At 47.5% G+C, this 22,510-nt stretch overlaps 23 non-coding genes across 23 annotated transcripts; all 23 read right to left on the minus strand.

Annotated features, from left to right (window-relative positions):
- Window positions 1–495: 495 nt before the first annotated feature.
- On the minus strand, window positions 496–568 carry TRNAR-ACG (transfer RNA arginine (anticodon ACG)). The gene has a single exon. It is a non-coding gene; the product is annotated as a tRNA-Arg (tRNA).
- Window positions 569–2,242: 1,674 nt separating this feature from the next.
- Window positions 2,243–2,315, minus strand: TRNAR-ACG (transfer RNA arginine (anticodon ACG)). Its single transcript has one exon. It is a non-coding gene; the product is annotated as a tRNA-Arg (tRNA).
- Window positions 2,316–3,411: 1,096 nt separating this feature from the next.
- TRNAR-ACG (transfer RNA arginine (anticodon ACG)) lies at window positions 3,412–3,484 on the minus strand. Its single transcript has one exon. It is a non-coding gene; the product is annotated as a tRNA-Arg (tRNA).
- Window positions 3,485–3,996: 512 nt separating this feature from the next.
- On the minus strand, window positions 3,997–4,069 carry TRNAR-ACG (transfer RNA arginine (anticodon ACG)). Its single transcript has one exon. It is a non-coding gene; the product is annotated as a tRNA-Arg (tRNA).
- A 508-nt stretch (window positions 4,070–4,577) lies between these two features.
- Window positions 4,578–4,650, minus strand: TRNAR-ACG (transfer RNA arginine (anticodon ACG)). Its single transcript has one exon. It is a non-coding gene; the product is annotated as a tRNA-Arg (tRNA).
- A 1,095-nt stretch (window positions 4,651–5,745) lies between these two features.
- On the minus strand, window positions 5,746–5,818 carry TRNAR-ACG (transfer RNA arginine (anticodon ACG)). The gene has a single exon. It is a non-coding gene; the product is annotated as a tRNA-Arg (tRNA).
- Window positions 5,819–6,328: 510 nt separating this feature from the next.
- On the minus strand, window positions 6,329–6,401 carry TRNAR-ACG (transfer RNA arginine (anticodon ACG)). The gene has a single exon. It is a non-coding gene; the product is annotated as a tRNA-Arg (tRNA).
- Window positions 6,402–6,912: 511 nt separating this feature from the next.
- TRNAR-ACG (transfer RNA arginine (anticodon ACG)) lies at window positions 6,913–6,985 on the minus strand. Its single transcript has one exon. It is a non-coding gene; the product is annotated as a tRNA-Arg (tRNA).
- Window positions 6,986–8,661: 1,676 nt separating this feature from the next.
- Window positions 8,662–8,734, minus strand: TRNAR-ACG (transfer RNA arginine (anticodon ACG)). The gene has a single exon. It is a non-coding gene; the product is annotated as a tRNA-Arg (tRNA).
- Window positions 8,735–9,242: 508 nt separating this feature from the next.
- Window positions 9,243–9,315, minus strand: TRNAR-ACG (transfer RNA arginine (anticodon ACG)). The gene has a single exon. It is a non-coding gene; the product is annotated as a tRNA-Arg (tRNA).
- A 509-nt stretch (window positions 9,316–9,824) lies between these two features.
- TRNAR-ACG (transfer RNA arginine (anticodon ACG)) lies at window positions 9,825–9,897 on the minus strand. The gene has a single exon. It is a non-coding gene; the product is annotated as a tRNA-Arg (tRNA).
- Window positions 9,898–10,408: 511 nt separating this feature from the next.
- TRNAR-ACG (transfer RNA arginine (anticodon ACG)) lies at window positions 10,409–10,481 on the minus strand. The gene has a single exon. It is a non-coding gene; the product is annotated as a tRNA-Arg (tRNA).
- A 511-nt stretch (window positions 10,482–10,992) lies between these two features.
- Window positions 10,993–11,065, minus strand: TRNAR-ACG (transfer RNA arginine (anticodon ACG)). Its single transcript has one exon. It is a non-coding gene; the product is annotated as a tRNA-Arg (tRNA).
- A 511-nt stretch (window positions 11,066–11,576) lies between these two features.
- Window positions 11,577–11,649, minus strand: TRNAR-ACG (transfer RNA arginine (anticodon ACG)). Its single transcript has one exon. It is a non-coding gene; the product is annotated as a tRNA-Arg (tRNA).
- Window positions 11,650–12,159: 510 nt separating this feature from the next.
- On the minus strand, window positions 12,160–12,232 carry TRNAR-ACG (transfer RNA arginine (anticodon ACG)). Its single transcript has one exon. It is a non-coding gene; the product is annotated as a tRNA-Arg (tRNA).
- A 508-nt stretch (window positions 12,233–12,740) lies between these two features.
- On the minus strand, window positions 12,741–12,813 carry TRNAR-ACG (transfer RNA arginine (anticodon ACG)). The gene has a single exon. It is a non-coding gene; the product is annotated as a tRNA-Arg (tRNA).
- Window positions 12,814–13,907: 1,094 nt separating this feature from the next.
- TRNAR-ACG (transfer RNA arginine (anticodon ACG)) lies at window positions 13,908–13,980 on the minus strand. Its single transcript has one exon. It is a non-coding gene; the product is annotated as a tRNA-Arg (tRNA).
- A 508-nt stretch (window positions 13,981–14,488) lies between these two features.
- On the minus strand, window positions 14,489–14,561 carry TRNAR-ACG (transfer RNA arginine (anticodon ACG)). The gene has a single exon. It is a non-coding gene; the product is annotated as a tRNA-Arg (tRNA).
- A 505-nt stretch (window positions 14,562–15,066) lies between these two features.
- On the minus strand, window positions 15,067–15,139 carry TRNAR-ACG (transfer RNA arginine (anticodon ACG)). Its single transcript has one exon. It is a non-coding gene; the product is annotated as a tRNA-Arg (tRNA).
- Window positions 15,140–16,233: 1,094 nt separating this feature from the next.
- Window positions 16,234–16,306, minus strand: TRNAR-ACG (transfer RNA arginine (anticodon ACG)). Its single transcript has one exon. It is a non-coding gene; the product is annotated as a tRNA-Arg (tRNA).
- A 4,016-nt stretch (window positions 16,307–20,322) lies between these two features.
- Window positions 20,323–20,395, minus strand: TRNAR-ACG (transfer RNA arginine (anticodon ACG)). The gene has a single exon. It is a non-coding gene; the product is annotated as a tRNA-Arg (tRNA).
- Window positions 20,396–20,906: 511 nt separating this feature from the next.
- Window positions 20,907–20,979, minus strand: TRNAR-ACG (transfer RNA arginine (anticodon ACG)). The gene has a single exon. It is a non-coding gene; the product is annotated as a tRNA-Arg (tRNA).
- A 511-nt stretch (window positions 20,980–21,490) lies between these two features.
- Window positions 21,491–21,563, minus strand: TRNAR-ACG (transfer RNA arginine (anticodon ACG)). Its single transcript has one exon. It is a non-coding gene; the product is annotated as a tRNA-Arg (tRNA).
- Between the last annotated feature and the right edge of the window lie 947 nt (window positions 21,564–22,510).

Below are 22,510 nucleotides of genomic sequence, written 5' to 3' on the forward strand. Positions count from 1 at the left end.
TTCCAGTGTTTTGTAAGCCATTCAGTCTCTCGAAGAGTGACATCGTGTTCTATGGCTCACAAGGTGATGACAAAATGACATTACGTAAAAGCCTGAGGTCATTTCAGACATGCGAAACCATCTTCGTGGTTTTGCGTGATTTCTCACTTCTTCTCGAGGAGAATGCCGGGATGGTACCTAACTTTTAAGGCCACGTCCGCTTCTTTCCCTCTTCCTTGCCTAACACTTCCCCCATAAGGCCTCAGCTCAGCATAGCAGGTGAGGCTGCTTCGGCGAGGCTCTGGTCCTCCTCCCTAGTTGTATCCCTGACCTGATGTATCACGCTCCCAGACACTGCAGATAAGGCGGTATCCCTCGCTGAATCCGGGGGGAAAACCAACCCCGGAAGATAACGCATTAAATTAATATAACTCGTGTTGCGATAATGAACTTTTATTTTTCGTCACTTCGTATCTTCTATATTGGTTACAATCCATCGTGTAAAAACTACGAACTCGACCCTGCCAGGATTCGAACCTGGAATCTTCTGATCCGTAGTCAGACGCGTTATCCATTGCGCCACAGGGCCTCGCGGTGCAGTCGATTCCAGTATTCTATAACCCATTCAGTCACTCGAAGTGTAACAGCGTGTTTTATGGCCCTCAGGATGATGTCAAAATGATATTAATAAGGGCCTGAGGTCATTTCAGACATGCCAAACCATCTTCGTGGTTTGGCGTGATTTCTCACTTCTTCTCGGAAGGAATGCCGGGATGGTACCTAACTGTTAAGGCCACGGCCCTTCTTTCTTTCTTCCTTGCCTAACACTTCCCCCATAAGGCTTCAACTCAGCATAGCAGGATAGGCTGCCTCGGTGGGGCTCTGGACCTTCTCCCCAGTGGTATCCCCGACCAGATGTATCACGCTCCGTGACACTGCAGGTGAGGCGGTATCCCTTGCTGAATCCGGGGAAAACCCAACCCTGGAGGGTAAACGCATTAAATAAATAAAACTCGTGTTGCGATTATGAACTTTTATTTTTCATTTCGTATCTTCTATATTGGTTACAATCCATTGTGTTAAAAACTACGAAATCGACCCTGCCAGGATTCGAACCTGCAATCTCCTGATCCGTAGTTAGACGCATTATCCATTGCGCCACAGGGCCACGCGGTGCAGCCGATTCCAGTATTTTATAACCCATTCAGTCACTCGAAGTGTAACAGCGTGTTTTATGGCCCTCAGGATGATGTCAAAATGATATTAATAAGGGCCTGAGGTCATTTCAGACATGCCAAACAATCTTCGTGGTTTTGCGTGATTTCTCACTTCTCCTCGAAAAGAACGCCGGTATGGTGCCTAACTTTTAAGGCCACGGTCACTTCTTTCCATGCTCCTTGCCTAACACTTCCCCCATAAGGCCTCAGCTCAGCATAGCAGGTGAAGCTGCCTCGGCGGTGCTCTGGACCTCCTACCCAGTAGTATCCCCGACCAGATGTATCACGCTCCAGGACACTGCAGATGAGGCGGTATCCCTCGCTGAATAAGGGGGAAGAACCAACCCTGGAGGGTAAACGCATTAAATAAATAAAATTCGTGTTGCGATTATTAATGTTTATTTTTCGTCACTTCGCATGTTCTATATTGGTTACAAACCATCGTGTTAAATGCTACGAACTCGACCCTGCCAGGATTCGAACTTGTAATCTCCTGATCCGTAGTCAGGCGCGTTATCCATTGCGCCACGGGGCTACGCGGTGCAATCGATTCCAGTATTTTATAAGCCATTCAGTCACTCGAAGTGTAACAGCGTGTTTTATGGCCCTCAGCATGATGTCAAAATTATATTAATTAAGGCCTGAGGTCATTCCAGACATGCCAAAACATCTTCGTGATTTTACGTGATATCTCACTTCTTCGCGAAAAGAATGCCGGGATGGTACCTAACTTTTAAGGCTACGGTCACTTCTATCCCACTTGCTTGCCTAACACTTCCCCCATAAGGCCTCAACTCAGCATAGCAGGTGAGGCTGCCTCGGTGGGGCACTGGACCTCCTCACCAGTAGTATCCCCGACAAGATGTATCACGCTCCAAGACAAGGCAGGTGAGGCCGTATCCCTCGCTGAATCCGGGGGAAAAATCAACCCTGGAGGGTAAACGCATTAAATAAATAAAATTCGTGTTGCGATCATTAATGTTTATTTTTCGTCACTTCGCATGTTCTATATTGGTTACAATCCATCGTGTTAAAATCTACGAACTCGACCCTGCCAGGATTCAAACCTGGAATCTCCTGATCCGTAGTCAGACGCGTTATCCATTGCGCCACAGGGCCACGTGGCGCAGCCGATTCCAGTATTTTATAAGCCATTCAGTCACTCGAAGTGTAACAGCGTGTTTTTTGGCCCTCAACATGATGTCAAAATGTTATCAGTTAAGGCCTGAGGTCATTTCAGACATGCCAAACCAACTTCCTGGTTTTGCGCGATTTCTCACATTTTCTCGAAGAGAATGCCGGATTGGTACCTAACTTTTAGGGCCACCGTCGATCCTTTCCGTCTTCCTTGCCTATCCCTTCCTCCATAAGGCCTCAGCTCAGCATAGCAGGTGAGGCTGCTTCGGCGAGGCTCTGTTCCTCCTCCCTAGTTGTATCCCCAACCAAATGTATCACGCTCCAGGACACTGCAGGTGAGGCGGTATCCCTCGCTGAATCCGGGGAAAAAACCAACCCCGGAGGGTAAACGCATTAAATAAATAAAACTCGCGTTGCGATTATGAATTTTTATTTTTCGTCAGTTCGTATCTTCTATATTGGTTAGAATCCATCGTGTTGAAAACTACGAACTCGACCGTGCCAGGATTCGAACCTGGAATCTCCTGATCCGTAGTCACACGCGTTATCCATTGCGCCACAGAGCCACACCTTGGAGTCGGTTCCAGTGTTTTGTAACCCATTCAGTCTTTCGAAGAGTCGCATCGTGCTCTATGGCTCTCAAGGTGATGTCAAAATGATATTAAGTAGAAGCCTGAGGTCATTTCAGACATGCGAAACCATCTTCGTGGTTTTGCCGGATTTCTCACATCTTCTCGAGGAGAATCCCGGGATGGTACCTAACTTTTAAGGCCACGTCCTCTTCTTTCCCTCTTCCTTGCTTAACACATCCCCCATAAGGCCTCAGCTCAGCATAGCAGGTGAGGCTGATGCGGCGGGGCTCTGGGCCTCCTCCCTAGTTGTATCCCCGACCATATGTATCACGCTCCAGGACAATGCAGATGAGGCGGAATCCCTAACTGAATTCGGGGGAAAAACCATCCCCGGAGGGTAAACGCACTTAATAAATAAAACTCGCATTGCGATTATGAATTTTTATTTTTCGTCACTTCGTATCTTCTATATTGGTTACAATCCATCGTGTTCGAAACTTCGAACTCGACCCTGCCAGGATTCGAACCTGGAATCTCCTGATCCGTAGTCAGACGCGTTATCCATTGCGCCACAGAGCCACGCGGTGCAGCCGATTCCAGTGTTTTGTAAGCCATTCAGTCTCTCGAAGAGTGACATCGTGTTCAATGGCTCTCAAGGTGATGTCAAAATGACATTAAGTAAAAGCCTGAGGTCATTTCAGACATGCGAAACCATCTTCGTGGTTTTGCCTGATTTCTCACTTCTTCTCGAGGAGAATGCCGGGATGGTACCTAACTTTTAAGGCCACCGTCGCTTCTTTCCCTCTTCCTTGCCTATCCTTTCCCCCATAAGGCCTCAGCTCAGCATAGCAGGTGAGGCTGCTGCGGCGAGGCTCTGGTCCTCCTGCCCACGTGTATCCCCGACCAAATGTATCACGCTCCAGGACACTGCAGATGAGGCGGTATCCCTCGCTGAATCCGGGGGAAAAACCATCCCCGGAGGGTAAACGCATTAAAAAAACAATACTCGTGTTGCGATTATGAATTTTTATTTTTCGTCACTTCGTATCTTCTATATTGGTTACAATCCATCGTGTTAAAAACTACGAACTCGACCCTGCCAGGATTCGAACCTGGAATCTCCTGATCCGTAGTCAGACGCGTTATCCATTGCGCCACAGGGCCACCCGGTGCAGCCGATTCCAGTATTTTATAAGCCATTCAGTCACTCGAAGTGTAACAGCGTGTTTTACTGCCGTCAACATGATGTCAAAATGATATTAATTAAGGCCTGAGATCATTTCAGACATGCCAAACCATCTTCGTGGTTTTGCGTGATTTCTCACTTCTTTTCGAAAAGAATGCCGGGATGGTACCTAACTTTTAAGGCAACGGTCACTTCTATCCCACATGCATGCCTAACACTTCCCCCATAAGGCTTCAACTCAGCATAGCAGGAGAGGCTGCCTCGGTGGGTCTCTGGACCTCCTCCCTAGTTGTATCCCCGACCAGATGTATCACGCTCCGTGACACTGCAGGTGAGGCGGTATCCCTCGCTGAATCCGGGGGAAAAACCAACCCTGGAGGGTAAACGCATTAAATAAATAAAACTCGTGTTGCGATTATGAACTTTTATTTTTCATTTCGTATCTTCTATATTGGTTACAATCCATCGTGTTAAAAACTACGAACTCAACCCTGCCAGGATTCGAACCTGGAATCTCCTGATCCGTAGTCAGACGCATTATCCATTGCGCCACAGAGCCACGCGGTGCAGCCGATTCCAGTATTTTATAACCCATTCAGTCACTCGAAGTGTAACAGCGTGTTTTATGGCCCTCAGGATGATGTCAAAATGATATTAATAAGGGCCTGAGGTCATTTCAGACATGCCAAACAATCTTCGTGGTTTTGCGTGATTTCTCACTTCTTCTCGAAAAGAAGGCCGGTATGGTGCCTAAAGTTTAAGGCCACGGTCACTTCTATCCCACTTGCATGTCTAACACTTCCCCCATAAGGCCTCAGCTCAGCAAAGCAGTTGAGGATACTTCGGCGAGGCTCTGGTCCTCCGCCCTAGTTGTATCCCCGAACAAATGTACCACGCTAAAGGACACTGCAGGTGAGGCGGTATCCCTCGCTGAATCGGGGGGAAAAACCAACCCCGGAGGGTAAACGCATTAAATAAATAAAACTCGTGTTGCGATAATGAACTTTTATTTTTCGTCACTTCGTATCTTCTATATTGGTTACAATCCATCGTGTTAAAAACTACGAACTCGACCCTGCCAGGATTCGAGCCTAGAATCTCCTGGTCTGTAGTCAGACGCGTTATCCATTGCGCCACAGGGCCACGCTGTGCAGCCGATTCCAGTATTTTATAAGCCATTCAGTCACTCGAAGTGTAACAGCGTGTTTAATGGCCCTCAAGATGATGTGAAAATGATATTAATAAGGGCCTGAGGTCATTTCAGACATGCCAAACCATCTTCGTGGTTTTGCGTGATTTCTCACTTTTTCTCGAGGAGAATGCGGGGATGGTACCTAACTTTCAAGGCCACCGTCGATTCTTTCCGTCTTCCTTGCCTATCCCTTCCCCCATAAGGCCTCAGCTCAGCATAGCAGGTGAGGCTGCTTCGGCGAGGCTCGGGTCCTCCTCCCTAGGTGTATCCCCGACCAAATGTATCACGCTCCAGGACACTGCAGATGAGGCGGTATCCCTCGCTGAATCCGGGGGAAAAACCAACCCTGGAGGGTAAACGCATTAAATAAATAAAACTCGTGTTGCGATTATGTACGTTTGTTTTTCGTCACTTCGCATTTTCTATATTGGTTACAAACCATCGTGTTAAATGCTACGAACTCGACCCTGTCAGGATTCGAACCTGGAATCTCCTGATCCGTAGTCAGACGCGTTATCCATTGCGCCACACGGCCAGGCGGTGCAATCGATTCCAGTATTTTATAAGCCATTCAGTCACTCGAAGTGTAACAGCGTGTTTTATGGCCCTCAGCATGATGTCAAAATGATATTAATTAAGGCCTGAGGTCATTCCAGACATGCCCAAAAATCTTCGGGTTTTTAAGTGATTTCTCACTTCTTCTCGAAAATAATGCCGGGATGGTACCTAACTTATAAGGCCGCGTCCGATTCTTTCAGTCCTCCTTGCCTAACACTTCCCCCATAAGGCCTCAGCTCAGCATAGCAGGTGAGTCTGCTGCGGCGAGGCTCTGGTCCTCTTCGCTAGTTGTATCCCCGACCAAATGTATCACGCTCCAGGACACTGCAGATGAGGCGGTATCCCTCGCTGAATCCGGGGGAAAACCAACCCCGGAGGGTAAACGCATTAAATAAATAAAACTCGTGTTGCGATTATGAATTTTCATTTTCCGTCACTTCGTATCTTCTATATTGGTTACAATCCATCGTGTTCAAAACTTCGAACTCGACCCTGCCAGGATTCGAACCTGGAATCTCCTGGTCCGTAGTCAGACGCGTTATCCATTGCGCCACACGGCCACGCGGTGCAGCCGATTCCAGTATTTTATAAGCCATTCAATCCCTCGAAGTGTAACAGCGTGTTTTATGGCCCTCAACATGATGACAAAATGGTATTAATGAGGGCCTGAGGTCATTTCAGACATACCAAACCATCTTCGTGGTTTTACGTGATTTCTAACATCTTCTCGAACAGAATGCCGAGATGGTTCCTAACTTTTAAGGCCATCGTCGCTTCTTTCCGTCTTCCTTGCCTAAACTTTCTCCCATAAGGCCTCAGCTCAGCATAGCAGGTGAGGCTGCTTCGGCGAGGCTCTGGTCCTCCTCCCTGGTTGTATCCCCGACCAGATGTATCACGCTCCGAGACACTGCAGATGAGGCGGTATCCCTCGCTGAATCCGGGGGGAAAACCAACCCCGGAAGGTAAACGCCTTAAATTAATATAACTCGTGTTGCGATAATGAACTTTTATTTTTCGTCACTTCGTATCTTCTATATTGGTTACAATCCATCGTGTTAAAAACTACGAACTCGACCCTGCCAGGATTCGAACCTGGAATCTCCTGATCCGTAGTCAGACGCGTTATCCATTGCGCCATAGGGCCACGCTGTGGAGCCGATTCCAGTTTTTTATAAGCCATTCAGTCACTCGAAGTGTAACAGCGTGTTTTATGGCCCTCAAGATGATGTGAAAATGATATTAATAAGGGCCTGAGGTCATTTCAGACATGCCAAACCATCTTCGTGGTTTTGCGTGATTTCTCACTTCTTCTCGAGGAGAATGCCGTGATGGTACCTAACTTTTAAGGCCACGGTCCCTTCTTTCATTCTTTCTTGCCTAACACTTCCCCCATAAGGCCTCAGCACAGCATAGCAGGTGAAGCTGCCTCGGCGGGGCTCTGGACCTCCTCCCCAGTTGTATCCTCGAGCTTATGTATCTGGCTCCAGGACAATGCAGATGAGGCGGTATCCCTTACTGAATCTGGGGGAAAAACCATCCCCGGAGGGTAAACGCATTAAATAAATAAAACTCGTGTTGCGATTATGAACTTTTATTTTTCATTTCCTATCTTCTATATTGGTTACAATCCATCGTGTTAAAAACTACGAACTCGACCCTGCAAGGATTCGAACTTGGAATCTCCTGATGCGTAGTCAGACGCATTATCCATTGCGCAACAGGGCCACGCGGTGCAGCCGATTCCAGTATTTTATAACCCATTCAGTCACTCGAAGTGTAACAGCGTGTTTTATGGCCCTCAGGATGATGTCAAAATGATATTAATAAGGGCCTGAGGTCATTTCAGACATGCCAAACCATCTTCGTGGTTTTGCGTGATTTCTCACTTCTTCTCGAAAAGAACGCCGGTATGGTACCTAACGTTTAAGGCCACGGTCACTTCTTTCCATGTTCCTTGCCTAACACTTCCCCCATAAGGCCTCAGCTCAGCATAGCAGGTGACGCTGCCTCGGCGGGGCTCTGGACCTCCTAAACAGTATTATCCCCGACCAGATGTATCACGCTCCAGGACACTGCAGATGAGGCGGTATCCCTCGCTGAATCCGGGGGAAAAACCAACCCTGGAGGGTAAACGCATTAAATAAATAAAACTCGTGTTGCGATTATTAATGTTTATTTTTCGTCACTTCGCATCTTCTATATTGGTTACAAACCATCGTGTTAAATGCTACGAACTCGACCCTGCCAGGATTCGAACTTGGAATCTCCTGAACCGTAGTCAGACGCGTTATCCATTGCGCCACGGGGCAACGCGGTGCAATCGATTCCAGTATTTTATAAGCCATTCAGTCACTCGAAGTGTAACAGCGTGTTTTATGGCCCTCAGCATGATGTCAAAATGATATTAATAAAGGCCTGAGGTCATTCCAGACATGCCAAAACATCTTCGTGATTTTACGTGATTTCTCACTTCTTCTCGAAAAGAATGCCGGGATGGTACCTAACTTTTGAGGCTACGGTCACTTCTATCCCACTTGCTTGCCTAACACTTCCCCCATAAGGCCTCAACTCAGCATAGCAGGTGAGGCTGCCTCGGTGGGGCACTGGACCTCCTCCCCAGTAGTATCCCCGACAAGACGTATCACGCTCCAACACAAGGCAGGTGAGGCCGTATCCCTCGCTGAATCCGGGGGAAAAATCAACCCTGGAGGGTAAACGCGTTAAATAAATAAAACTCGTGTTGCGATTATGAATTATTAATTTTCGTCACTTCGTATCTTCTATATTGGTTACAATCCATCGTGTTCAAAACTACGATCTCGACCCTGCCAGGATTCGAACCTGGAATCTCCTGATCCGTAGTCAGACGCGTTATCCATTGCGCCACAGGGCCACGCGGGGCAGCCGATTCCAGTATTTTATAAGCCATTCAGTCCCTCGAAGTGTAACAGCGTGTTTTATGGCCCTCAACATGATGACAAAATGGTATTAATAAGGGCTTGAGGTCATTTCAGACATGCCAAACCATCTTCGTGGTTTTACGTGATATCTCACTTCTTTTCGAAAAGAATGCCGGGATGGTACATAACTTTTAAGGCCACGGTCACTTCTATCCCACTTGCATGCCTAACACTTCCCCCATAAAGCTTCAACTCAGCATAGCAGGAGAGGCTTCCTCGGTGGGGCTCTGGACCTCCTCCCCAGTAGTATCCCCGACCAGATGTATCACGCTCCGTGACCCTGCAGGTGAGGCGGTATCCCTCGCTGAATCCGGTGGAAAAACCAACCCTGGAGGGTAAACGCATTATATAAATAAAACTCGTGTTGCGATTATGAACTTTTATTTTTCATTTCGTATCTTCTATATTGGTTACAATCCATCGTGTTAAAAACTACGAACTCGACCCTGCCAGGATTCGAACCTGGAATCTCCTGATCCGTAGTCAGACGCATTATCCATTGCGCCACAGGTCCACGCGGTGCAGCCGATTCCAGTATTTTATAAGCCATTCAGTCACTCGAAGTGTAACAACGTGTTTTTTGGCCCTCAACATGATGTCAAAATGATATCAGTTAAGGCCTGAGGTCATTTCAGACATGCCAAACCAACTTCCTGGTTTTGCGCGATTTTAACTTTTTCTCGAGGAGAATGCCGGATTGGTACCTAACTTTTAGGGCCACCGTCGATTCTTTCCGTCTTCCTTGCCTATCCCTTCCCCCATAAGGCCTCAGCTCAGCATAGCAGGTGAGGCTGCTGCGGCGAGGCTCGGGTCCTCCTCCCTAGGTGTATCCCCGACCAAATGTATCACGCTCCAGGACACTGCAGATAAGGCGGTATCCCTCGCTGAATCCGGGGGAAAAACCATCCCCGGAGGGTAAACGCATTAAATAAATAAAACTCGTGTTGCGATATGAATTTTTATTTTTCGTCACTTCGCATCTTCTATATTGGTTACAAACCACCGTGCAAAAAGCTACGAACTCGACCCTGCCAGGATTCGAACCTGGAATCTCCTGATCCGTAGTCAGACGCGTTATCCATTGCGCCACAGGGCCACGCGGGGCAGCCGATTCCAGTATTTTATAAGCCATTCAGTCCCTCGAAGTGTAACAGCGTGTTTTATGGCCCTCAACATGATGACAAAATGGTATTAATAAGGGCTTGAGGTCATTTCAGACATGCCAAACCATCTTCGTGGTTTTACGTGATATCTCACTTCTTTTCGAAAAGAATGCCGGGATGGTACATAACTTTTAAGGCCACGGTCACTTCTATCCCACTTGCATGCCTAACACTTCCCCCATAAAGCTTCAACTCAGCATAGCAGCAGAGGCTTCCTCGGTGGGGCTCTGGACCTCCTCCCCAGTAGTATCCCCGACCAAATGTATCACGCTCCAGGACACTGCAGATGAGGCGGTATCCCTCGCTGAATCCGGGGAAAAAACCAACCCCGGAGGGTAAACGCATTAAATAAATAAAACTCGTGTTGCGATTATGAATTTTTATTTTTCGTCACTTCGTATCGTCTATATTGGTTAGAATCCATCGTGTTAAAAACTGCGAACTCGACCCTGCCAGGATTCGAACCTGGAATCTCCTGATCCGTAGTCAGACGCGTTATCCATTGCGCCACAGGGCCACGCGGTGCATCCGATTTCAGTATATTATAAGCCATTCAGTCACTCGAAGTGTAACAGCGTGTTTTATGGCCCTCAGGATGATGTCAAAATGATATTAACAAGGGCCTGAGGTCATTTCAGAACTGCCAAACCATCTTCGTGGTTTTACGTGATTTCTCACTTCTTCTCGAGGAGAATGCCGGGATGTTACCAAACTTTTAAGGCCACCGTCGCTTCTTTCCGTCTTCCTTGCCTATCCTTTCCCCCATAAGGCCTCAGCTCAGCATAGCAGTTGAGGATACTTCGGCGAGGCTCTGGTCCCCCGCCCTAGTTGTACCGCCGAACAAATGTATCACGCGAAAGGACACTGCAAGTGAGGCGGTATCCCTCGCTGAATCCGGGGGGAAAACCAACCCCGGAGGGTAAACGCATTCAATAAATAAAACTCGTGTTGCGATTATGAACTTTTATTTTTCGTCACTTCGTATCTTCTATATTGGTTACAATCCATTGTGTTAAAAACTACGAACTCGACCCTGCCAGGGTTCGAACCTGGAATCCCCTGACCCGTAGTCAGACGCGTTATCCATTGCGCCACAGGGCCACGCGGTGCAGCCGATTCCAGTATTTTATAACCCATTCAGTCACTCGAAGTGTAACAGCGTGTTTTATGGCCCTCAGGATGATGTCAAAATGATATTAACAAGGGCCTGAGGTCATTTCAGACATGCCAAACCATCTTCGTGGTTTTGCGTGATTTCTCACTTCTTCTCGAGGAGAATGCCGGGATGGTATCAAACTTTTAAGGCCACGTCCGCTTCTTTCCCTCTTCCTTGCCTAACACTTCCCCCATAAGGCCTCAGCTCAGCATATCAGGTGAGGCTGCTGCGGCGAGGCTCTGGTCCTCCTCCCTAGGTGTATCCACGACCAAATGTATCACGCTCCAGGACACTGCAGATGAGGCGGTATTCCTCGCTGAATCCGGGGGAAAAACCATCCCCGGAGGGTAAAATCATTAAAAAAATAAAACTCGTTTTGCGATTATGAATTTTTATTTTTAGTCACTTAGTATCTTCTATATTGGTTACAATCCATTGTGTTAAAAACTACGAACTCGACCCTGCCAGGATTCGAACCTGGAATCTCCTGATCCGTAGTCAGACGCGTTATCCATTGCGCCACAGGGCCACGCGGTGCAGCCGATTCCAGTATTTTATAACCCATTCAGTCACTCGAAGTGTAACAGCGTGTTTTATGGCCCTCAGGATGATGTCAAAATGATATTAATAAGGGCCTGAGGTCATTTCAGACTTGCCAAACCATCTTCGTGGTTTGGCGTGATTTCTCACTTCTTCTCGAAAAGAATGCCGGGATGGTACCTAACTTTTAAGGCCACGGTCCCTTCTTTCATTCTTCCTTGCCTAACACTTCCCCCATATGGCCCCAGCTCAGCATAGCAGGTGAAGCTGCCTCGGCGGGGCTCTGGACCTCCTCCCCAGTTGTATCCTCGACCTTATGATCTGGCTCCAGGACACTGCAGATGAGGCGGTATCCCTCGCTGAATCCGGGGGAAATACCAACCCCGGAGGGTAAACGCATTAAATAAATAAAACTCGTGTTGCGATTATGAATATTTATTTTTCGTCACTTCGTATCTTCTATATTGGTTACAATCCATCGTGTTCAAAACTACGATCTCGACCCTGCCAGGATTCGAACCTGGAATCTCCTGATCCGTAGTCAGACGCGTTATCCAGTGCGCCACAGGGCCACGCGGTGCAGCCGATTCCAGTATTTTATAAGCCATTCAGTCACTCGAAGTGTAACAGCGTGTTTTATGGCCCTCAACATGATGACAAAATGGTATTAATAAGGGCTTGAGGTCATTTCAGACATGCCAAACCATCTTCGTGGTTTTACGTGATATCTCACTTCTTTTCGAAAAGAATGCCGGGATGGTACATAACTTTTAAGGCCACGGTCACTTCTATCCCGATTGCATGCCTAACACTTCCCCCATAAAGCTTCAACTCAGCATAGCAGGAGAGGCTGCCTCGGTGGGGCTCTGGACCTCCTCCCCAGTAGTATCCCCGACCAGATGTATCACGCTCCGTGACACTGCAGGTGAGGCGGTATCCCTCGCTGAATCCGGTGGAAAAACCAACCCTGGAGGGTAAACGCATTATATAAATAAAACTCGTGTTGCGATTATGAACTTTTATTTTTCATTTCGTATCTTCTATATTGGTTACAATCCATCGTGTTAAAAACTACGAACTCGACCCTGCCAGGATTCGAACCTGGAATCTCCTGATCCGTAGTCAGACGCATTATCCATTGCGCCACAGGTCCACGCGGTGCAGCCGATTCCAGTATTTTATAAGCCATTCAGTCCCTCGAACTGTAACAGCGTGTTTTATGGCCCTCAACATGACGACAAAATGGTATTAATAAGGGCCTGAGGTCATTTCAGACATACCAAATCATCTTCGTGGTTTTACGTGATTTCTCACTTCTTCTCGAACAGAATGCCGGGATGGTACCTAACTTTTAAAGCCACGGTCGCTTCTTTCCGTCTTCCTTGCCTATCCTTTCCCCCATAAGACCTCAGCTCAGCATAACAGGTGAGGCTGCTGCGGCGAGGCTCGGGTCCTCCTCCCTAGGTGTATCCCCGACCAAATGTATCACGCTCCAGGACACTGCAGATAAGGCGGTATCCCTCGCTGAATCCGGGGGAAAAACCATCCCCGGAGGGTAAACGCATTAAATAAATAAAACTCGTGTTGCGATATGAATTTTTATTTTTCGTCACTTCGCATCTTCTATATTGGTTACAAACCACCGTGCAAAAAGCTACGAACTCGACCCTGCAAAGATTCCAACCTGGAATCTTCTGATCCGTAGACAGGCGCGTTATCCATTGCGCCTCAGGGCCACGCGGGGCAGCCGATTCCAGTATTTTATAACCCATTCAGTCACTGGAACTGTAACAGCGTGTTTTTTGGCACTCAACATGATGTCAAAATGATATCGGTTAAGGCCTGAGATCATTTCAGAGATGCAAAAGCATCTTCCTAGTTTTGCGCGATTTCTCACTTTTTCTCGAGGAGAATGCCGGATTGGTACCTAATTTTTAAGGCCACCGTCGATCCTTTCCATCTTCCTTGCCTATCCCTTCCCCCATAAGGCCTCAGCTCAGCATAGCAGGTGAGGCTGCTTCGGCGAGGCTCTGTTCCTCCTCCCTAGTTGTATCCCCGACAAAATGTATCACGCTCCAGGACACTGCAGATGAGGCGGTATCCCTCGCTGAATCCGGGGGAAAAACCATCCCCGGAGGGTAAACGCATTAAATAAATAAAACTCGTGTTGCGATTATGAATTTTTATTTTTCGTCACTTCGCATCTTCTATATTGGTTGCAATCCATCGTGTTAAAAACTACGAACTCGACCCTGCCAGGATTCGAGCCTGGAATCTCCTGATCCGTAGTCAGACGCGTTATCCATTGCGCCACAGGGCCACGCGGTGCAACCGATTCCAGTATTCTATAACCCATTCAGTCACTCGAAGTGTAACAGCGTGTTTTATGGCCCTCAGGATGATGTCAAAATGATATTAATAAGGGCCTGAGGTCATTTCAGACATGCCAAACCATCCCCGTGGTTTGGCGTGATTTCTCACTTCTTCTCGAAAAGAATGCCGGGATGGTACCTAACTTTTAAGGCCATGGTCCCTTCTTTCTTTCTTCCTTGCCTAACACTTCCCCCATAAGGCTTCAACTCAGCATAGCAGGAGAGGCTGCCTCGGTGGGGCTCTGGACCTCCTCCCCAGTAGTATCCCCGACCAGATGTATCACGCTCCGTGACACTGCAGGTGAGGCGGTATCCCTCGCTGAATCCGGGGGAAAAACCAACCCTGGAGGGTAAACGCATTAAATAAATAAAACTCGTGTTGCGATTATGAACTTTTATTTTTCATTTCGTATCTTCTATATTGGTTACAATCCATCGTGTTAAACACTACGAACTCGACCCTGCCGGGATTCGAACCTGGAAACTCCTGATCCGTAGTCAGACGCGTTATCCATTGCGCCACAGGGCCACCCGGTGCAGCCGATTCCAGTATTTTTTAACACATTCAGTCACTCGAAGTGTAACAGCGTGTTTTATGGCCCTCAGGATGATGTCAAAATGATATTAATAAGGGCCTGAGGTCATTTCAGACATGCCAAACCATCTTCGTGGTTTGGCGTGATTTCTCACTTCTTCTCGAAAAGAATGCCGGGATGGTACCTAACTTTTAAGGCCACGGTCCCTTCTTTCTTTCTTCCTTGCCTAACACTTCCCCCATAAGGCCTCAGCTCAGCATAGCAGGTGAAGCTGCCTCGGCGGGGCTCTGGACCTCCTCCCCAGTTGTATCCTCGACCTTATGTATCTGGCTCCAGGACACTGCAGGTGAGGCGGTATCCCTCGCTGAATCCGGGGGAAAAACCAACCCTGGAGGGTAAACGCATTAAATAAATAAAACTCGTGTTGCGATTATGAACTTTTATTATACATTTCGTATCTTCTATATTGGTGTTATATCGTGTTAAACACTACGAACTCAACCCTGCCAGGATTCGAACCTGGAATCTCCTGATCCGTAGTCAGACGCATTATCCATTGCGCCACAGAGCCACGCGGTGCAGCCGATTCCAGTATTTTATAACCCATTCAGTCACTCGAAGTGTAACAGCGTGTTCTATGGCCCTCAGGATGATGTCAAAATGATATTAATAAGGGCCTGAGGTCATTTCAGACATGCCAAAAATCTTCGTGGTTTTGCGTGATTTCTCACTTCTTCTCGAAAAGAAGGCCGGTATGGTGCCTAACGTTTAAGGCCACGGTCACTTCTTTCCATGTTCCTTGCCTAACACTTCCCCCATAAGGCCTCAGCTCAGCATAGCAGGTGAAGCTGCCTCGGCGGGGCTCTGGACCTCCTCCCCAGTAGTATCCCCGACCAGATGTATCACGCTCCAGGACACTGCAGATGAGGCGGTATCCATCGCTGAATCCGGAGGAAAAACCAACCCTGGAGGGTAAACGCATTAAATAAATAAAACTCGTGTTGCGATTATGTATGTTTATTTTTCGTCACTTCGCATCTTCTATATTGGTTACAAACCATCGTGTTAAATGCTACGAAATCGACCCTGCCAGGATTCGAACTTGGAATCTCCTGATTCGTAGTCAGACGCGTTATCCATTGCGCCACGGGCCACGCGGTGCAATCGATTCCAGTATTTTATAAACCATTCAGTCACTCGAAGTGTAACAGCGTGTTTTATGGCCCTCAGCATGATGTCAAAATGATATTAATTAAGGCCTGAGGTCATTCCAGACATGCCAAAACATCTTCGTGATTTGAGGTTATTTCTCACTTCTTCTCGAAAAGAATGCCGGGATGGTACCTAACTTATAAGGCCACGTCCGATTCTTTCAGTCTTCCTTGCCTAACACTTCCCCCATAAGGCCTCAGCTCAGCATAGCAGGTGAGTCTGCTGCGGCGAGGCTCTGTTCCTCTTCCCCTAGTTGTATCCCCGACCAAATGTATCACGCTCCAGGACACTGCAGACGAGGCGGTATCCCTCGATGAATCCGGGGGAAAAACCAACCCCGCAGGGTAAACGCATTAAATAAATAAAACTCGTGTTGCGATTATGAATTTTTATTTTTCGTCACTTCGTATCTTCTATATTGGTTAGAATCCATCGTGTTAAAAATTACGAACTCGACCCTGCCAGGATTCGAACCTGGAATCTCCTGATCCGTAGTCAGACGCGTTATCCATTGCGCCACAGGGCCACGCGGTGCAGCCGATTTCAGTATATTATAAGCCATTCAGTCACTCGAAGTGTAACAGCGTGTTTTATGGCCCTCAGGATGATGTCAAAATGATATTAACAAGGGCCTGAGGTCATTTCAGACATGCCAAACCATCTTCGTGGTTTTGCGTGATTTCTCACTTCTTCTCGAAAAAAATGCCGGGATCGAACCTATCTTTTAAGGCCACGGTCACTTCTATCCCACTTGCATGTCTAACACTTCCCGCATAAGGCCTCAGCTCAGCATAGCAGTTGAGGATACTTCGGCGAGGCTCTGGTCCTCCGCCCTAGTTGTATCCCCGAACAAATGTATCACGCTAAAGGACACTGCAGGTGAGGCGGTATCCCTCGCTGAATCGGGGGGAAAAAACAACCCCGGAGGGTAAACGCATTAAATAAATAAAACTCGTGTTGCGATAATGAACTTTTATTTTTCGTCACTTCGTATCTTCTATATTGGTTACAATCCATCGTGTTAAAAACTACGAACTCGACCCTGCAAGGATTCGAACCTAGAATCTCCTCGTCCGTAGTCAGACGCGTTATCCATTGCGCCACAGGGCCACGCTGTGCAGGCGATTCCAGTATTTTATAAGCCATTCAGTCACTCGAAGTGTAACAGCGTGTTTTATGGCCCTCAAGATGATGTGAAAATGATATTAATAAGGGCCTGAGGTCATTTCAGACATGCCAAACCATCTTCGTGGTTTTGCCTGATTTCTCACTTCTTCTCGAGGAGAATGCCGGGATGGTACCTAACTTTTAAGGCCACCGTCGATTCTTTCCGTCTTCCTTGATTATCCTTTCCCCCATAAGGCCTCAGCTCAGCATAGCAGTTGAGGATACTTCTTCGAGGCTCTGGTCCTCCGCCCTAGTTGTATCCCCGAACAAATGTATCACGCTAAAGGACACTGCAGGTGAGGCGGTATCCCTCGCTGAATCGGGGGGAAAAACCAACCCCGGAGGGTAAACGCATTAAATAAATAAAACTCGTGTTGCGATAATGAACTTTTATTTTTCGTCACTTCGTATCTTCTATATTGGTTACAATCCATCGTGTTAAAAACTACGAACTCGACCCTGCCAGGATTCGAACCTAGAATCTCCTCGCCCGTAGTCAGACGCGTTATCCATTGCGCCACAGGGCCACGCTGTGCAGCCGATTCCAGTATTTTATAAGCCATTCAGTCACTCGAAGTGTAACAGCGTGTTTTATGGCCCTCAAGATGATGTGAAAATGATATTAACAAGGGCCTGAGGTCATTTCAGACATGCCAAACCATCTTCGTGGTTTGGCGTGATTTCTCACTTCTTCTCGAAAAGAATGCCGGGATGGTACCTAACTTTTAAGGCCACGGTCCCTTCTTTCTTTCTTCCTTGCCTAACACTTCCCCCATAAGGCTTCAACTCAGCATAGCAGGAGAGGCTGCCTCGGTGGGGCTCTGGACCTCCTCCCCAGTAGTATCCCCGACCAGATGTATCACGCTCCGTGACACTGCAGGTGAGGCGGTATCCCTCGCTGAATCCGGAGGAAAAACCAACCCTGGAGGGTAAACGCATTAAATAAATAAAACTCGTGTTGCGATTATGTATGTTTATTTTTCGTCACTTCGCATCTTCTATATTGGTTACAAACCATCGTGTTAAATGCTACGAACTCGACCTTGCCAGGATTCGAACTTGGAATCTCCTGATCCGTAGTCAGGCGCGTTATCCATTGCGCCACGGGGCCACGCGGTGCAGTCGATTCCAGTATTTTATAAGCCATTCAGACAATCGAAGTGTAACAGCGTGTTTTATGGCCCTCAGGATGATGTCAAAATGATATTAATAAGGGCCTGAGGTCATTTCAGACATGCCAAACAATCTTCGTGGTTTTGCGTGATTTCTCACTTTTTCTCGAAAAGAACGCCGGTATGGTGCCTAACGTTTAAGGCCACGGTCACTTCTTTCCATGTTCCTTGCCTAACACTTCCCACATAAGGCCTCAGCTCAGCATAGCAGGTGAAGCTGCCTCGGCGGGGCTCTGGACCTCCTCCCCAGTAGTATCCCCGACCAGATGTATCACGCTCCAGGACACTGCAGATGAGGCGGTATCCCTCGCTGAATCCGGAGGAAAAACCAACCCTGGAGGGTAAACGCATTAAATAAATAAAACTCGTGTTGCGATTATGTATGTTTATTTTTCGTCACTTCGCATCTTCTATATTGGTTACAAACCATCGTGTTAAATGCTACGAACTCGACCCTGCCAGAATTCGAACTTGGAATCCCCTGATCCGTAGTCAGACGCGTTATCCATTGCGCCACGGGGCCACTCGGTGCTATCGATTCCAGTATTTTATAAGCCATTCAGTCACTCGAAGTGTAACAGCGTGTTTTATGGCCCTCAGCATGATGTCAAAATGATATTAATTAAGGCCTGAGGTCTTTCCAGACATGCCAAAACATCTTCGTGATTTTACGTTATTTCTCACTTCTTCTCGAAAAGAATGCCGGGATGGTACCTAACTTATAAGGCCACGCCCGATTCTTTCAGTCTTCCTTGCCTAACACTTCCCCCATAAGGCCTCAGCTCAGCATAGCAGGTGAGTCTGCTGCGGCGAGGCTCTGTTCCTCTTCCCTAGTTGTATCCCCGACCAAATGTATCACGCTCCAGGACACTGCAGACGAGGCGGTATCCAACGCTGAATCCGGGGGAAAAACCAACCCCGCAGGGTAAACGCATTAAATAAATAAAACTCGTGTTGCGATTATGAATTTTTATTTTTCGTCACTTCGTATCTTCTATATTGGTTAGAATCCATCGTGTTAAAAACTACGAACTCGACCCTGCCAGGATTCGAACCTGGAATCTCCTGATCCGTAGTCAGACGCGTTATATTTTGCGCCACAGGGCCACGCGGTGCAGCCGATTTCAGTATATTATAAGCCATTCAGTCACTCGAAGTGTAACAGCGTGTTTTATGGCCCTCAGGATGATGTCAAAATGATATTAACAAGGGCCTGAGGTCATTTCGGACATGCCAAACCATCTTCGTGGTTTTGCGTGATTTCTCACTTCTTCTCGAAAAAAATGGCGGGATCGAACCTATCTTTTAAGGCCACGGTCACTTCTATCCCACTTGCATGTCTAACACTTCCCCCATAAGGCCTCAGCTCAGCATAGCAGTTGAGGATACTTCGGCGAGGCTCTGGTCCTCCGCCCTAGTTGTATCCCCGAACAAACGTATCACGCTAAAGGACACTGCAGGTGAGGCGGTATCCCTCGCAGAATCGGGGGGAAAAACCAACCCCGGAGGGTAAACGCATTCAATAAATAAAACTCGTGTTGCGATTATGAACTTTTATTTTTCGTCACTTCGTATCTTCTATATTGGTTACAACCCATCGTGTTAAAAATTACGAACTGGACCCTGCTAAGTTTCGAACCATGATCCTTCTGATACGTAGTCACACGCGTTATCCTTTGCGCCACAGAACCACACTTTGAAGCCGATTCCAGTGTTTTGTAAGCCATTCAGTCTCTCGAAGAGTGACATCGTGTTTTATGGCTCTCAAGGTGATGTCAAAATGACATTAAGTAAAAGCCTGAGGTCATTTCAGACATGCGAAACCATCTTCTTGGTTTTGCGTGATTTCTCACTTCTTCTCGAGGAGAATGCCGGGTTCTTACCTAACTTTTAAGGCCACGTCCGCTTCTTTCCCTCTTCCTTGCCTAAAACTTCCCCCATAAGGCCTCAGCTCAGCATAGCAGGTGAGGCTGCTTCGGCGAGGCTCTGGTCCTCCTCCCTAGATGTATCCCTGACCAGATGTATCACGCTCCCAGACACTGCAGATGAGGCGGTATCCCTCGCTGAATCCGGGGGGAAAACCAACCCCGGAAGGTAAACGCATTAAATTAATAAAACTCGTGTTGCGATTATGAATTTTTATTTTTCCTCACTTCGCATCTTCTATATTGGTTACAATCCATCGTGTTAAAAACTACGAACTCGACCCTGCCAGGATTCGAACCTGGAATCTCCTGACCCGTAGTCAGACGCGTTATCCATTGCGCCACAGGGCCACGCTGTGCAGCCGATTCCAGTATTTTATAAGCCATTCAGTCACTCGAAGTGTAACATCGTGTTTTATGGCCCTCAAGATGATGTGAAAATGATATTAATAAGGGCCTGAGGTCATTTCAGACATGCCAAACCATCTTCGTGGTTTTGCGTGATTTCTCACTTTTTCTCGAGGAGAATGCCGGGATGGTACCTATTTTTTAAGGCCACCGTCGATTCTTTCCGTCTTCCTTGATTATCCTTTCCCCCATAAGTCCTCAGCTCAGCATAGCAGGTGAGGCTGCTGCGGCGAGGCTCGGGTCCTCCTCCCTAGGTGTATCCCCGACCAAATGTATCACGCTCCAGGACACTGCAGGTGAGGCGGTATCCCTCGCTGAATCCGGGGGAAAAACCATCCCCGGAGGGTAAACGCATTAAATAAATAAAACTCGTGTTGCGATTATGAATTTTTATTTTTCCTCACTTCGCATCTTCTATATTGGTTACAATCCATCGTGTTAAAAACTACGAACTCGACCCTGCCAGGATTCGAACCTGGAATCTCCTGACCCGTAGTCAGACGCGTTATCCATTGCGCCACAGGGCCACGCGGCGCAGCCGATTACAGTATTCTATAACCCATTCAGTCACTCGAAGTGTAACAGCGTGTTTTATGGCCCTCAGGATGATGTCAAAATGATATTAATAAGGGCCTGAGGTCATTTCAGACATGCCAAACCATCTTCGTGGTTTTGCGTGATTTCTCACTTCTTCTCGAAAAGAACGCCGGTATGGTGCCTAACGTTTAAGGCCACGGTCACTTCTTTCCATGTTCCTTGCCTAACACTTCCCCCATAAGGCCTCAGCTCAGCATAACAGGTGAAGCTGCCTCGGCGGGGCTCTGGACCTCCTCCCCGGTAGTATCCCCGACCAGATGTATCACGCTCCAGGACACTGCAGACGAGGCGGTATCCCTCGCTGAATCCGGGGGAAAAACCATCCCCGCAGGGTAAACGCATTAAATAAATGAAACTCGTGTTGCGATTATGAATAATTGTTTTTCGTCACTTCGTATCTTCTATATTGGTTAGAATCCATCGTGTTAAAAACTACGAACTCGACCCTGCCAGCATTCGAACCTGGAATGTCCTGATCCGTAGTCAGACGCGTTATCCATTGCGCCACAGGGCCACGCGGTGCAGCCGATTTCAGTATATTATAAGCCATTCAGTCACTCGAAGTGTAACAGCGTGTTTTATGGCCCTCAGGATGATGTCAAAATGATATTAACAAGGGCCTGAGGTCATTTCAGACATGCCAAACCATCTTCGTGGTTTTGCGTGATTTCTCACTTCTTCTCGAAAAAATGCCGGGATCGAACCTATCTTTTAATTCCACGGTCACTACTATCCCACTTGCATGTCTAACACTTCCCCCATAAGGCCTCAGCTCAGCATAGCAGTTGAGGATACTTCGGCGAGGCTCTGGTCCTCCGCCCTAGTTGTATCCCCGAACAAATGTATCACGCTAAAGGACACTGCAGGTGAGGCGGTATCCCTCGCTGAATCGGGGGGAAAAACCAACCCCGGAGGGTAAACGCATTCAATAAATAAAACTCGTGTTGCGATTATGAACTTTTATTTTTCGTCACTTCGTATCTTCTATATTGGTTACAACCCATCGTGTTAAAAATTACGAACTGGACCCTGCTAAGTTTCGAACCGTGATCCTTCTGATACGTAGTCACACGCGTTATCCATTGCGCCACAGAACCACACTTTGGAGCCGATTCCAGTGTTTTGTAAGCCATTCAGTCTCTCGAAGAGTGACATCGTGTTCTATGGCTCACAAGGTGATGACAAAATGACATTACGTAAAAGCCTGAGGTCATTTCAGACATGCGAAACCATCTTCGTGGTTTTGCGTGATTTCTCACTTCTTCTCGAGGAGAATGCCGGGATGGTACCTAACTTTTAAGGCCACGTCCGCTTCTTTCCCTCTTCCTTGCCTAACACTTCCCCCATAAGGCCTCAGCTCAGCATAGCAGGTGAGGCTGCTTCGGCGAGGCTCTGGTCCTCCTCCCTAGTTGTATCCCTGACCTGATGTATCACGCTCCCAGACACTGCAGATAAGGCGGT

The sequence above is a fragment of the Anabrus simplex genome, chromosome 1 (genome assembly GCF_040414725.1).
Source record: "Anabrus simplex isolate iqAnaSimp1 chromosome 1, ASM4041472v1, whole genome shotgun sequence".
Lineage (NCBI taxonomy): Eukaryota > Metazoa > Arthropoda > Insecta > Orthoptera > Tettigoniidae > Anabrus > Anabrus simplex.